Here is a 16,274-nt window from a genome sequence, read left to right as displayed (position 1 = left end):
AACTGCTAATGCATTCCAGTAGAAATTGATGTTAAGAGTTTCTATTAAAAGAATCCAGATAATAGAGACCATCTTGGGATGCCTTTCTGTCCTATCGAGTACCATTAAATAAAAGGCCCCCCCAAATTGAGAGTTAGTAATAATGTCATTTCAAGGATTAAATTTATATGGGATGATTTTTCTTAAATTCAAGCTCTGGAAATTGAAACAAATAAATAAAGCAAAACAAATGCACACCATCCAACAATGTACATAAACATTTTTTATAAAATGGTCTCATCTTAGAAGATCCTTGTAGTGCTAAGCTGATTTCGGAATTCATATAATATATAAATGTGTATTCCTAACTAAAATAAGAAATGAATGCTTTATGACAGCAAAAATAACAAGTTTTTCACTGAGCAAGTTTTCTCTGAGAACAAAGTTCAAGCCAATAGTCCATTATGTATCATTTCCTCCTGTCTCACAAAATAATAGTAATCTAGACTAGTGTTAATACTGTCCACAATATAAACAATAAGTGTCTGTCAAGTTGAACCAATGCCCTCGACTTTTCCTTGCTTAAAAATAAGTAGTAGTCACACTTTTAGTTAAAATGTAGCTGCTCTGTGATTGTGAGACAGTTCACTGTATATTACAAGTCACTTAGTGACTCAACCCTGCCACTAGAAATGGCTAAACAATTAACATATAGTTCATTAAATGAAAAGTTCAGGCCCTTGAGAAAATCCCAGGGTGCTGGAAAGTAGCAGTTGAGATGTGCAGGTGCATCTACTTACAGTTAGTGTGGAAATTACCCTACTTTACTCTTATTCAACCTGATTATGTATAAACAGTCATCCTTATTTTTCACTTGTTTCTTGTTTGTCAAAAGTTAAATAATAAAATAAATGGCCAGTTTTATACCACAAAAGAAATGGAATGCTGGGGTATGGAGTTTACATACTTAAAGTACTTTTTGAGAATTAAATGTAAAGAAGTGATTAAAATGAAACACTTAGAATGATTAACTCTCAAAGACAGTCACCAGTATTTCTCTAAAATAGAAGTGTTGGATACTGCTAAATAGATAATTATTAATAACCAAATGGATTAATTTTGTTTAACATGAAAAAATAAAGCCAAATATTTTCAACATAATTAAAATTTGATGGTGATATTTTAAAATATTAGCAATAAACAGAATAAAAATAAATACATATAAATTAAGGCTTAAGGCAAAGTCTTTATATAATTAATAACAGAGCCATAACAAATATAAGTATTATTCTTCTATACACATGATTTAGCTTCAAAATATGAAAGTAAATAACTATATTTTTTAGATATAAATACTATATGCTTCTTTTTTCTTTTACAGGCATTTACATTACTTCTCCATATGGGGCAGTAAAAATACATACACTATTTAGCACCTTGAATCTGGAAGTTCTTTGAAAAACTCATGGACTTTTCTTTCTTTGATCAAATTAAATGGACTGAAACATGTGCCCTCAAGGCAGTTTCTAACTAGGAAAAGATCAAATAAAAGCAATTACATATAATTTGGTTAGTAAGGTTTAAAATAAGCAGGCTATTGAGAAGCTCTTTTATAATTCAACTCCTTCATAAGTGGCCTGATTTTTATGTTTAAATTAATATAATCATGCTGAAGTGCCTACTAAAATACAAGCTAGGTATAATTGATCCAAAAATTCTACCTTCAAGAATAAAATGTCTCTTGATTCAAAATGTGGAATAGCATTTGAACAAGACACAGATTAGATCAGCCCTTTTTAAGATAATCTTGGTGTGTAAAGCAGAATATTCCTTATAGTTTTAAGGTTTCATTTAATGCCTACAACTAAACAGAATTCTGTTTACCTGCTATGCCCTGGCCCAAACACTATCAGTGACATATATATCAGTGAATCTCATTTGGTAACCTGTAATAAATGATAAGCTTAGTGTAAAAAATCTGGCTATGATATTGCTAATCTACATTTTTAAGTGAATCTAGACTATGGTAGGTCATAGAGGATTGACTCAAAGTGCATATATGTCAGAGTATGTTTTTGTAGTGTAAGGCAGTAGTACTTACTCAGTGTGCCCATGGATTAGCGCTAGTTCACAAGCTGCTTGTTATTGGTACACACACTGTTAAGAACAGAATCTGAAAGTAAGCTTTATAACAATTACACTTATTTTATATTATTAGGTGCAATACACTTTAATCTGATTATAGTTTTAATAATTGGTGGTTTGATATAGCAATATTATGAAAAACTGGTCACACTAAGGGAAGGTCACATGTGAGAGGGGTAGGGTAAAAGAAGAAAACTGAGAAGATGAATAAGGTTGATATACTCTCTATATAAGAATGAATAAAGAATTCTCAAATTGGCTGAAACCACCATAAGAAAGGAACTAAGGGAGAATAAAGAAAAATAGAGGTGAACCAATTGTGGTTCACAAGGAAACTCCCTGTGTAGCTACTTTTATCTCAAACAAGCAAAATGTCATTCTTTTCTTTTTTCTTCTACAAAGTTGGAGAACAGGGGTATTGGTACCAATAGAAGGGGAAAGTGAGGGAAAAGAGCGTAGGAGGGTGAATGCAGTGCAAAAACAGCGTACACATGTATGTAAATAAAAGAATGATACCTCTTGAAACTATTTCAGGGAGGGATAAGAATAGTGAAGGGGGTGAATCCAAGTATGATACATTTGATACATTTGTAAGAACTTTTGTAAATGCCACAATGTACCCCCACCAAGCATAATAATTTTTAAAAAATGATAGTTTGAATTTGTATAACTTTATCTTTTAATTTATTTTTAATTATTTGCTTTTATTATATTTTATAAAAGGTATTAGGGAATAATTTAAATGCAAATCAAAATCACAAACTAAAACATAATCCTTCACCAAGAGTTGTATAAGATAGTCCTTCATATATTTTTAATATATTATAAAAAGAAAATGCACAAAGATGTGACTGGAATATTCTGTGAGATGTCCCTGAGGAAAATAAACTTCATGCTTGACATTTCTGTCACAGCTTCATTGCTCAATAATTTAAATTATGATTTTTTGGTTTCAATTTAGCTATGTTAAATCTCTTAGACAATTATTATGCATTATTAAAATTTACCTTGACCCTCAAAACCCTTCAAGTCTAGTTCCACACTGTGTTCTTAATTATTTTATGACAAATAGCTCATTTTTATAACTTGGTGAAAAATAGGTTTTCTGAAGTATAAATCATTACTAAGGTTGTCTTTAGGTATGTATATTTTCAGGTACATACACCTTTTGATAATCTATTTGGATAACTGTTAGATAACAAAACACTTTTTATGGCTACACTTTGAAAATTTAAATAGATAAACCACTTTTTCTTTATTTATGACAAATTGATGTTCATACTAAAGATCTCTATATACCTGCTGAAACACATGACAAGTTTTTTTGATGAATGTCAAAATAAAGACATATGCAGGGAGTAAGAAATGCTGTAAAGCTAACTTGAATTTCTGGTAATGGATGAGAACAAACTGAATGTGGGATATGAAATGCAGAAACTGAGGGATTCTCATGATTAGTTCTGGGATGTCCATGAAATAATTTTTCTGTTTATCAAGATAAAGTGAAGAAAGTTGTTTCCTTAACTGATATGCTGAAATGAAATGAGTTAAAGTGAGAAATTATTCAACCTACTTTCTTGTATTACTGAGAAATATTTTACTGAAAAATAGAAACCTAGAGAAATACTCTCAATGTTCTCTAAACAGTAGTCATGTTTGTAAATTGAAGAAACTATAGAGAAACAATAATCAAATATTAACATTATTAAAAATATAGTTCCCAAATGTATCTTACACATTTATAATTTTATTAGTGTGTGGTCTAGATCCTCTTAAATGAGAGAGCCAGTTTGGGAGAAGGGCATTATTCAATTCAATAGAATGACATGTAATAGATCACTGTGCCAGAGAACTCTGAGGAACCCCCAAGAAATGCCCCATCACCTGGAAATACTATACATTTCTGTATTTAAAAAGTTTGTGTTTCATGACTGTAATTACTTAAGTTTCATCATGATTGTCTTTATATAAAGAAATAATTTTGTTAAGCTTCAATAAAAAGCAGTTAGTTAGGAAAAGGTAATTTAACTCATATTTCTTAAGTTGAGATTTAGATAAACAGTTTCCAATGATTATCATTCTCATAGCTTGAGATGTTGACTGATAGGAGTTAGCTATTGTCTTTCCAATAGTAATATGTAATCTTATAATAATGCACATATTAATTAAGCACATCCATGCATTAGCAGTTCAATAAAAATTTTGTATCTGTAATAAGGATGAAAATATTGTCCCAGGAATCTGAGTCTGTGATGATATAAGTAAAATAAAAACATTTTATTTAAGCCACTTTTAACCAAGTTCTCTGTGACTCATAGGAAAACCTCTTCCTCAGAGCATAGCAGGTAGTTAGAAGTGAAGTCAAAAGAAAAAAGCAACTTGAGATTTCTAGCTTGGTTTATTACTGAATAGAGAGCCATTAACCTTAATTATATAAATTTAAAATCATGTTTTCAGGAAAGATATATGAGATTTATAAATTTTGACTGTAAAATACCAGCATGATATAAAAGAGGAGTTGTCCAGTAAATGGTTAAATATACTGGTCTGGAATTCAGTTAAGGGATTGGATATAGAGATATGAGAGGCATAAAATTATATGTAGTGGTTTTAAGATTTGACAATAGATAAAAATGACTGAGAGAGCACTCAGAAGGAATAAGAACTCAAACAGAACTCTAAGGAGTATCTTATCTAGGTTGTGGGTAAAAGAAGAGAAGAGAAGCAAGAGACAGAGGAGTAATTACGGTAGTAACCATAGTAGTAGAAGGAGAAGACAAAGGAAGGAGGAGGAGGAGGAGGAGGAGGAGGAGAATAATTTACTAAGAAATTGCTATCTGCCAGATATTGTTATAAGGGCTTTACTTGCATCAATCCATCTAGTCCTCTGAATAGCCCTACAAGGCTATTACTTAACTTATAATAAACTGGGTGATATTATTTTACCTACTTTAAAGGAAATAGGCACAGAAGTAAACTGCCCAATATATATCTCTGGTGGTGGTGCTCAGGCATCTGGCAATAGTGCTTTCTGTTTGCTATTAACTCTACTTCTTCCTGATAAAAAGAGATAACTCTAAGAGTTATGAAAAAACTCAGAATGGTGAAATAGCTAACTAGGAGAGAAACTTTCAAACTGGTAAGTGTTGACTATTTTCAGCACTTCAGAGAATTCAGAGGAAGAGGATCAGTCACCAGTAACTTTCCTAGCAGTCCTCTTAATGGAATGGTGGACTACAGTTTGATAAGTTTGGGCTGAATAGAAAGATTATACATTCCTTTTATCTTGTTCTTTCTTCCTCTGACACACATATACATACACTTTAAATAAGTACAGTTCCAAAAAATGAAGAGTATGGATTAGGAAATGGAGAGAAAGGGTAGACCACTTTTCCTGGGAAGAAAAGGAAAAGATTGTAACAAGCATTTATAGAAGAAGGAAGAAGGGTTTTGTTTGTTGTTGGATTCTACTTAACTTAGTATAATAATAAAGTTGTAGATGGACTATTTGAAAATGCAGAAGGAAAATGGAAAACGAAGGGCCAGGTTGCAAGAAAAATCTGCAGACAATGGCAACATGGTTATGTGGTCACGCATTTGTCATAAGCCTCAAGTTTTAGTGGAGGTTAGCGCGATATCAAGAAAATCTGAACGCAATGCACTTTTAAGTATCTTCTGAGAACAATAAAAAGAAACAAAGGCAGAAAAGGGCCTGAAGCACAACATCTGCTACAAAAATAGTCATGAAGTCTGGCTCTTACTACTAGCTCTGGTATAAATTATCTGAGGGAACTTGTCTTCTCTAGAGTTTTAATATCTCAATGTTTGTATTTATAAAATGCCATAATGAAACAATATTTTGTGAAAAAAATTGAAGTAAGAAGGATTTTGAGGAAATAATATGCTTTGTGAACTTATCACTGAGCAGAGACATGAATAACCTGAAAGCCATCTTGGGGCATAGTGGTAACAGCACCAGATATCTGTCAGCTCTGCCACATCTCTGCAGTGTCACTTTGAGTAAACCACTCAGCCACTCTGGATCTTGATCACTACCTCTGTAAAATGACACTAACTACCCTTGGATCAAAGACTTCTTTAAAGATCGAACTAAATGATTTATATACAACCACTTTATAATACAAATCATCACACAAAGACAAGGAATGCTTTTGGGAATGATGGAGTATCGTTTGCAGTGGAAGAGATAAACAATAACAAGAACTGACCAACAACAGTCATGTTCAAATGCCTCAGTGATCAGGAGAGGTAGACTTGCCACAGATGTCACATCTGGTTTCCTTAGTGCTTGGATGAGTCACACTTAACTTTAAACAGCCAGGCAGTCTTAGGAACAAAGAATTTGCCTAGGGGAGTAGCCTCCTGGACAGAGAATGGTTAATGCCTTATGCCATTCAGCAGAACAGGGAAAAGATGTGGGGCAACCACTGGCCGGGTGGGGAAAAGATGTTGCCGGAGGTTGTGGCTGAGGAAGTTTCAGTTCAGTCATGGGAAATCTTTCTGCTTTTCCTATGTGGTCTCACCACATCCTCAGGGTCCCCCATGGTGGGACTGTCTGGAGAGCTACAAAGTAATAGGCTGGGGCAGGAAGGTAGAACTGTGAAGAGGGAAAATAATGAGGTATCAAGGAAGGGGAAGTGATAGAGATAGGAGGGAAGAAGCAGAGTTCTAGAAAAGTATGGAATATAGGAAAGGGCTATTCTAAACACTCCACTTGCATTGGGATACCTGGGATGAGCCTGGAGTACAAGTATAGAAGTTTCATTTTCATACACACCTCTAAGAAAACCCATGTGGTCTATTCACAGTGACATTTTACACTTACATGTGTCTAAAATTTCAGAATATTTAACATTTGTGGCTATGTTGTACAGAATAACATAAAATATTGGGGTAGTCTCTGCATAGGCCATATTGACCATTTCTCCTTTCAAAGTCATTCCTCGTTTTCTCAGCATCTCTTTCCTTTACCCTTCAACTCCTATTTTTTCTCTCCTGACAAAATTAATGTTCAGCATTTATGAAGTCAACTCTCATGTTCACACAGGACTTGGGCCCTATAAACTCATTTCCGTGGCAGAAATTTGTTTGTAATTACTTGAAGATTTTCTCTATTTTCCACTGACATCTTCTTCAAGTTGATTTTTAGAGAGTGTCTGACCCTCCTCCATGTGACAAATGGCTCTCTTAACATTCTATTTCCAATGGCTCTTTTATCTTCTAGGGCAGAACTCTTGGAGTCATAAAGCCCTGTGTTTCAGCATCTTTCTTTCTGCTCTACTCACATTAACACCACACAAATATTCCTCACTTCACTCCTGAACTACTGTGTCAATTTACACACATTATCCTAATTTTCCTAAAGCACTTTTTGTACTGTGTTGCTTTCTCGTTCAAACCTCTACAAATTTTTTCCACTTAGCAACATTTTAAAATCAAGGTACTTTGTTTGGCATAGCAAGTCCATTAGGAATTGAACTTTAGCTATCAATGTCAAGTCTTATTTCTCAATATTCATGACACTGTGAGTAAATTCATTTTTGAAAAAGCTATTTACTGGGTTGCTGTTACATGCTGGCACTGTGATAAACATAAATATAAATGGCACAGTCTGTTCTTGAGATCTTTAGTCATTGGGGAGGGTAGAGAAACAGTGTGGCAAGCTCTATGCTAGAAGTTTGTAAAGATTACAATGGAGATCTACAGGTTGAAGACTCTAGAGCCTGGAGCCATGAGGAAAAATTCCAAAAGAAGTGAATTAATGATCTCAGTTTTGATGGACAAATAGGAATGAACCAAGAAAGAAGAAGTGAAGATATTTTAGGAACAGGGGATAGAGGAGATCTTACCACATTTTTATTTTTTAAAGAAACTAGGTTGTTTTTTAGAGTGGGACAAAAATGTTAAGCTATAAAGCAGAAGATATACACTGGAGTCAGATTATGAAAAGTTTTATGAGCAAGGCTGAGAAATATTTGCTTTATGCTAAAAGCTGTTGAAATGTTTTAATTAAGATAAGCTGCATGAGATCATATTAGTGCTTTTAGGAGGATGCCTGACAGCAAAATTGAAAATGCTTAGAAGAGAATGATCATGAAGTAGAGAAAACAAGCTATGAAGCTGTGGTTCCTTAAAATGTCTTGGGAAAATTGTTATTTGTTAAAAACAACCATTATCACCACTACAACAAAAACTTGTATTCATTGTTAGTGCTGAAAAGCAATGGGTCATCAAAACTTTTTTGGTACTTAGGATATATTAAAACAAAGAGACATCTCAAGAGAATATGTGTCTACTTTGCAAACACATAGAAATCAGCATTTTATATATTGCAACTAAAAATAGATGCTTTGAGTTCAGTAACAGACTAGGGAAATACTCTTTAATTCCCATGGCTGTTTCTTCTAATTTGTTACATGTTTTTCTTCAGTTTTTGGCTTATAGATGATTAAAAACAGAAATGCATTAATTTACTGCTATGTTATATTTAGCTTTTCGACAAAAAACATAGGAACTGGGGAATTCAGGTTCTACTTCATAAGAAGATTAAAATCATATATTATTAATTAGGTTTTTACTCCTGACACATAATATATACCATATGCAAACACTGTATTTAGAACAGGATTGGAGAGAACACTTGCTATGTTGCATTATTCAATGTGTAGGTTGTTTTGAACCCCCTCCTCCCTGTATATTTTGCAATCTGTCTGGAAGTACAAACTTCTTAATGATTTGCCAAACTATATTTTCATCAATTTTTGTATGTACTTTATAAAGGACCAAAAGATAGTTAGCACTATAAACTATTTTAATACGGTGTGGTAGAGCATAACTGTTGGAAGTAACAGTTATTGGGTCCCACTCTACAGGTACTAAATGGGTTCTAAGGACATGGTCCAGGAATGTGTATTTTACAAGCTTTCTACATGATTCTTATGTATCCTTAATTTAAGAGGCCTATGGTAAAGGATCAATTTAATGTCAGGTTTTAATTAATTAAAAAAATCAGTGTTACTTCTATGAATGCCTTGACTTTTGACAAATAACCACAAATATTCAATAAAATTGTACAGAGTCAATTCTTGTTCAACAAATTATATCTTCTTGTTCATGAAACAAAGATCTACAGAAAACATAATCCATTAAGTTTGCATCATCTGCTCAGGAGGCCTCTATATCAAAAGAGATCACATCAGTTCATCAGATGGGATCAAAGTGTCATGGAACTAGCACCATACATACAGGATAGGACCTGAAGGTGCTTAGTATGGATCTTTATTTTTAACCAAATTATGCAATAAGAAATGAAGATACACTGTTTTCAGCAAGTTAGCGAGTTTAATTCTTATTCACATATTTTCTGGACCCTAGCAACTTTTACTTTTTATAAAATTAGTTATTTGATACTGGCAATTATAATAACTTAGGCAGTGGTATAAATGAGCAGAAACCAAATGGAGAGCCTTATGAATTAAGAAACAAAGCATTTCTTTTTCTTGATGGAAATCAAATAAAAATGTCAAACTACTGCAATCAGACATCCCAGATATGAATATTCATTGGCAACTGTTCATGGCAGATTTATGAATTCTTTCACCTGCTGTTAGGAGGGAAAAGGAAAACATTAAGTTGCCAAATAAAGCCATTAACATAAGCTAAAAGAAAAAAAAACATATACACAGATGGGTGCTGATCTTAGAATTATGCAATCCTACCAGACGAGAACTATTTCTTTCATATTGGGAAAACATTTGTTTTATGTGTACAGATTGCAAAGGTCTGAAATGTGAACTCAGTATCCACTAGAAGGACCCTCTTTTGTGGTTTATGGAGGATAGACCTCTAAACATCTATCACTTTGTTTAGTAAAGCCTGGTGTAAAGATATTCATTAACAGTCCAAACGATACGTAAAATATCTGCCCTCTTCTTTGAGCACCATTTAAATCAACATCCACACATATTGGACTATCTTGCCCTAAAGAAAAGATTTTGATTAAATTCGAGAGCATAATTTAAATAGATGATAAAAACTACTTAGATTTGTTTTGATGGTTTGGTAATGAGAAACCATATAAAATGTTTGCTTAGGCATGCTAGGTTACCTATTTAACCATGTGTGAATTTCACTTAATTTGTGGAATACAGTGTTCATGAGCATTTTTAATGCTTTCTGATTACTAGTAGGGTTGTAATGCTACAAAAACATAACATTTCTTAGAGTGGTTCAGGGCTTTCATTTATAGACAAAGATAGGATGCACAGAAGCACTAAAAACTATACTTTGGATTTTTGATTATTCTCTCATGCAGTATAATTCTTGTTTGCTTCAGCTATTCTCCAGTTTACCTTTCACACCCACAAAGGCTATTTTTGTTACCTGATGTTTTAAATAGGGATAGGATTTCCCCTTTTCCATCTGATAATTTAAATAAATACATATTTTATACTAATGAACATTTTTATGCTAATTAATTAAATACTATAGTAGTGAAACTGTTAGGCCAAGAAGAATTTAGGCTGTAGCTATACACAACCACCATAAGATTTCAACTAAATATTTGTCAAAACAATCATTGTATTTTTCTCAAAGATGAAGCATTTAAAGAGACTTGAAGAGGTCTGAAACAAGAAGCTTTATGTTACTGTTGAATTGGAGGATTCATGTGAATAGTTCCATTGCACATTCACTTCTATTGAAGCAATGCTTAAAAGTTTGCATGACCACATTCACTCATCCTTGGTGAAAGTGTAAATTGGTGTTGTCTATCCAAGATGATTTACTAACATCTATGAAAATTAAATACGCATTCACCTTTTTTTTATTTTTAATTTTTTTTGCCTCAAAAAGTGACATTTATTCAAAGGAATTAAAAAAAACAAAAACAAAAACAAGATGTCTATCCCTTGGCTCCCTTCCCTCCCCCTCCAGCTGCTCCTCCCTCCCCAAGATTCAATCCTGGCTGGGGCCAAGTAGCAAGATAGCCCCTCTCAAATGAGGTCAGCAACACTGAGAGGCATCTCTTCAATGGAGGTGTTGTAGAAGGTTTCAATGTCTCTATGAGTCCTCTTGTCTTCTTCTGTTACCATGTTAATAGCCACACCTTTGCCCCCAAAAGGACCACCACAACCAATTCTGTGGATGTAGTTTTCTCTGTTGGTGGGAAGGTCATAGTTGATGACTAAGGAAACTTGCTGCACATCAATGCCTCTGGCCAGCAGGTCATTGGTAATCAATACTCTGCTAGAGAAGGATCAGAACTCCATCAAAATCACATCTTGTTCCTTTTGGTACATGTCTCCATGAATGGCAGAGACTGTGAAGTCTCGGGCATGCATCTTCTCAGTAAGCCAATCGACCTTCCTTCGGGTGCTGATGAAGATGACTGCCTGGGTGATGGTCAGGGTTTCATACAAGTCACAGAGAGTGTCAAGCTTCCACTCCTCTCGTTCCACATTAAGGTAGAATTGGCAGATACCTTCCAGGGTCAACTCTTCCTTCTTGACAAGAATTCGAATGGGGTCCCTCATGAACTTTTTGGTCACCTCCAGAACATCTGAAGGCATTGTGGCTGACAACAAAACTACCTGGGTGTTGCTGTTGAGCTTCTGGAATATATCATAGATCTGGTCCTTAAATCCATGGCTCAACATTTCGTCAGCCTCATCCAGTACAAACATTTTGATGTATTTGGGAGATAGATATCGCTGATTACCCAGAATGATATGGGGAGCTTCCATCTGCAACTTCTGTACTTCAGCATGCATTTGGTGCCTCAGATACAGGCATGACAGGAGGCACTCATGTAATCTCCTAATGCCAAGACCACTTTTTGTATCTGTTGAGCTAATTCTTGAGTGGGTGCCAGGACCAAGGCCTGTGTGGCCTTTAGATCTAATTTAATCTACTGCAGAATTGATATGGCAAATGTGGCTGTTTTCCCAGTCCTAGATTGGGCTTGAGCAATCACATCATAACCCTTGATGCAAGGAAAAATGGCTCGCTGTTGGATGGCAGAGGGCTTCTCAAAACCATAGGCATAGATGCCATGGAGAGGGACTCAGAAAGGTTCAAGTCATCAAAGCTGTAAACAATCTTATTCCACTTACTCTCCATGATGCCTCTGGCTCCATCCCATCAGGGCCATTGTCTCTGGATCGGAATCCTGACTCGCAGACATGATCCTTAGAAACTAGCCGCATTCACCTTTTAGACCACACATCTCACTTATAGGAATTGAACCTATACAAGTTCAACGTATTCAAAAGAATTCATTGCATCATACTTTGTAATGACAAATTGCTGAAACAAATCTAAATATCAATTAATAGGACACAGGTTATATAAAACATGGTTAACCCATATAATGGATTGCTTGCTGATGTTAAAAGAATGAGGTATTGTATTTCTATATGTACTAATGTAGATTGATTTTCTAGACCTATTTTTAAATTTAAAAAGCATTGTATATTAATGCTATAATTTTATATTAGAGAGCAAGAGAAGTGGGGAAGAAGGGGAAGGGGAGAGAGAGGGAGAAAGACAAAGAAAGAGAGAGAGAGACAAACTAATTTTCTGGTTATCCATTTATCTATGTATCTGTTCAAATGAATATAAAGACATTGAAAGCAATGATTGCCTCTACTAGGCAAAAGGAATGGAAATACACTTTGCATTACCTTTGTATTTTAAAAGATATTATAAGAAAATTTAAAGGTATTGTATCATGTGAAAGTGCCTGGTAGGAATGCAGGGGTGGTTCAACATACGAAAATCAATAAATGTAATAAACCACATTAACAGAAGCAAAGACAAAAACCACTTGATCATCTCAATAGATGCAGAAAAAGCCTTTGATATGATTCAACACCATTTCATGATAAAAGCTCTAAGAAAACTAGGAATAGAAGGAAAGTACCTCAACATTATAAAAGCTATAATGTAGCTAAAACCTACAGCCAGCATTATACTTAAGGGAGAAAAACTGAAACCGTTCTCTCCAAAATCAGGAACCAGACAAGGATGCCCACTATCTCTACTCCTATTCAACATAGTACTGGAATTCCTAGCCAGAGAAATTAGGCAAGAAGAAGGAATAAAAGGAATACAAATAGGTAAAGAAACTGTCAAAATATCCCTATTTGCAGACGACATGATCCTATACCTTAAAGACCCAAAAAACTCTACTCAGAAGCTTCTAGACATCATCAATAGCTACAGCAAGGTAGCAGGATATAAAATCAACATAGAAAAATCATTAGCATTTCTATACACTAACAATGAGCAAACTGAAAAAGAATGTATGAAAACAATTTCATTTACAATAGCCTCAAAAAAAAAAATCAAATACCTAGGTGTAAACCTAACAAAAGATGTGAATGACCTCTACAAGGAAGACTATAAACTTCTGAAGAAAGATTGAGGAAGACTATAGAAAGTGGAGAGATCTCCCATGCTCATGGATTGGTAGAATCAACATAGTAAAAATGTCTATATTCCCAAAAGTAATCTACATGTTTGATGCAATTCCCATCAAAATTCCAATGACATTCATTAAAGAGATTGAAAAATCTACTGTTAAACTTATATGGAAACACAAGAGGCCACGAATAGCCAAGGCAATACTCAGTCAAAAGAACAATGCTGGAGGTATCACGATACGCGACTTCAAACTATATTACAAAACAATAACAATAAAAACAGCATGGTACTGGCACAAAAACAGACATGAAGACCAGTGGAACAGAATAGAGGACCCAGATATGAAGCCACACAACTATAACCAGCTTGTCTTTGACAAAGGAGCTAAAAATATACGATGGAGAAATAGCAGCCTCTTCAACAAAAACTACTGGGAAAACTGGTTAGCAGTCTGCAAAAAACTGAAACTAGATCCATGTATATCACCCTATCCCAAGATTAACTCAAAATGGATCAAGGATCTTAATAGCAGACCACAAACTCTAAAGTTGATACAGGAAAGAGTAGGAAATACTCTGGAGTTAGTAGGTATAGGTAAGAACTTTCTCAACGAAACCCCAGCAGCACAGCAACTAAGAGACAGCATAGATCAATGGGACTTCATAAAACTAAAAAGCTTTGTTCATCAAAAGAAATGGTCTCTAAACTGAAGAGAACACCCACAGAGTGGGAGAAAATATTTGCCAGCTACACATCAGACAAAGGACTGATAACCACAATATATAGGGAACTTAAAAAACTAAATTCTTCCAAAACTAATGAACCAATAAAGAAATGGGCACGTGAACTAAACAGAACTTTCTCAAAAGAAGAAATTCAAATGGCCAGAAAACACATGAAAAAATGCTCACCATCTCTAGCAATAAAGGAAATGCAAATTAAAACCACACTAAGATTCCACCTCACCCCTGTTAGAATAGCCATCATTAGCAACACCACCAACAACTAGTGTTGGTGAGGATACGGGGAAAAGGAACCCTCCTACACTGTTGGTGGGAATGTAAACTAGTACAACCACTCTGGAAAAAAATTTGGAGGCTACTTAAAAAGCTAAACATTGATCTACCATTTGATCCAGCAATACCACTCTTGGGGATATACCCAAAAGACTGTGACACAGGTTACTCCAGAGGCACCTGCACACCCATGTTTTTTGCAGCACTATTCACAATAGCCAAGTTATGGAAACAGCCAAGATGCCCCACCACTGATGAATGGATTAAGAAAATGTGGTATCTATACACAATGGAATTTTATGCAGCCATGAAGAAGAACAAAATGTCATCATTTGCAGGTAAATGTATGGAGTTGGAGAACATCATTTTGAGTAAGGTTAGCCTGGCCCAAAAGACCAAAAATTGTATGTTCTCCCTCATATGTGGACATTAGATCAAGGGTAAACACAACAATGGGATTTGACTTTGAGCACATGATAAAAGCGAGAGCACACAAGTAAGTGGTGAGGATAGGTAAGACACCTAAAAAACTAGCTAGCATTTGTTGCCCTTAACGCAGAGAAACTAAAGCAGATACCTTAAAAGCAACTGAGGCCAATAGGAGAAGGGGACCAGGAACTAGAGAAAAGGTTAGATCAGGAAGAATTAACCTAGAAGGTAACACACACGCACAGGAAATTAATGTGAGTCAACTCCCTGTATAGCTATCCTTATCTCAACCAGCAAAACCCTTGTTCCTTCGTATTATTGTTTATACTCTCTCTACAACAAAATTAGAAATAAGGGCAAAATAGTTTCTGGTGGGTATTGAGGGGTTGGGGGTAGAGGGTGGGGGCAGAGTGGGTGGTAAGGGAGGGGATGGGGGCAGGAGGGAGAAATGACCTAAGCATTGTATGCACATATGAATAATAAAACAATTTTAAAAAAAAGAAAGTGCCTGGTAAATAAATTTTAAAAATAAACTTTAATGGAAAACAAGCAGTATCAAAGTATGCCATATCATGAAAAGTATGGGTTAATATGTATATATAGAATGAATGATCCTGGCTTAAATCTTAAAGTGTTATCTAGTAGGCGTAGTTAGGAAATGTTCTTCTAGTGATCTTTGATTACTTAGGGCTTTTTGAATAGATTATACTTCACCTATGATTTAAAAAGTGTGAGAGTAGTCCCACACTTTTTAAATTTGATGAATTTTACAGAATTTCTCTAGATCCTCAATCTCACCCCCACCACACACAAAATCACACTAAATTCAGGAAGTGTACTTATTGCATCCATTCCAAGACCCTGCATAGAATCTGAATGCTCCATAAATCACAAGATTAAAATTTCCTGATTTTTATAATGACATAAATGTAGAAAGTAAGTATTGTTTATTCTTACCCTGAAACTATTTACAAAGAAAGACTGTACTAATAACTCTAGTCAAGACTTTAAAAAATAAACACATATGTTTGGATTGAAATGCCTGATTATTTTCTAAGCCTGAATAACTCTTGGAAAAGCAATACATTTAGGGGCCCAAGTGACAATCTCACCAATTCCTTTTTAGTCATTTTATATCTTGGAAGCATTTCCATCATCATGAAAAACAGGATTTTAATTATTAACCTAAGGGATAAAAGAAACTAAATATTCAGAATGTTGTAAATATTCCAAGAGTTAAATATGGGGATTAGATGCTTC

General features: G+C 34.7%; 1 protein-coding gene and 1 pseudogene across 23 annotated transcripts in view; both read right to left on the bottom strand.

Annotated features, from left to right (window-relative positions):
* The window catches only part of Robo2 (roundabout guidance receptor 2), a 1,713,446-nt gene that overhangs the window by 780,616 nt on the left and 916,556 nt on the right, over positions 1–16,274 (bottom strand). The window lies entirely within an intron of this gene.
* Positions 1,226–15,392, bottom strand: LOC141423219 (eukaryotic initiation factor 4A-I-like; annotated as a pseudogene).

This window comes from Castor canadensis, chromosome 5, assembly GCF_047511655.1.
Source record: "Castor canadensis chromosome 5, mCasCan1.hap1v2, whole genome shotgun sequence".
Lineage (NCBI taxonomy): Eukaryota > Metazoa > Chordata > Mammalia > Rodentia > Castoridae > Castor > Castor canadensis.
The sequence above is the reverse complement of the archived record's forward strand: the minus strand, read 5'-3'. Positions and strand labels throughout refer to the sequence as shown.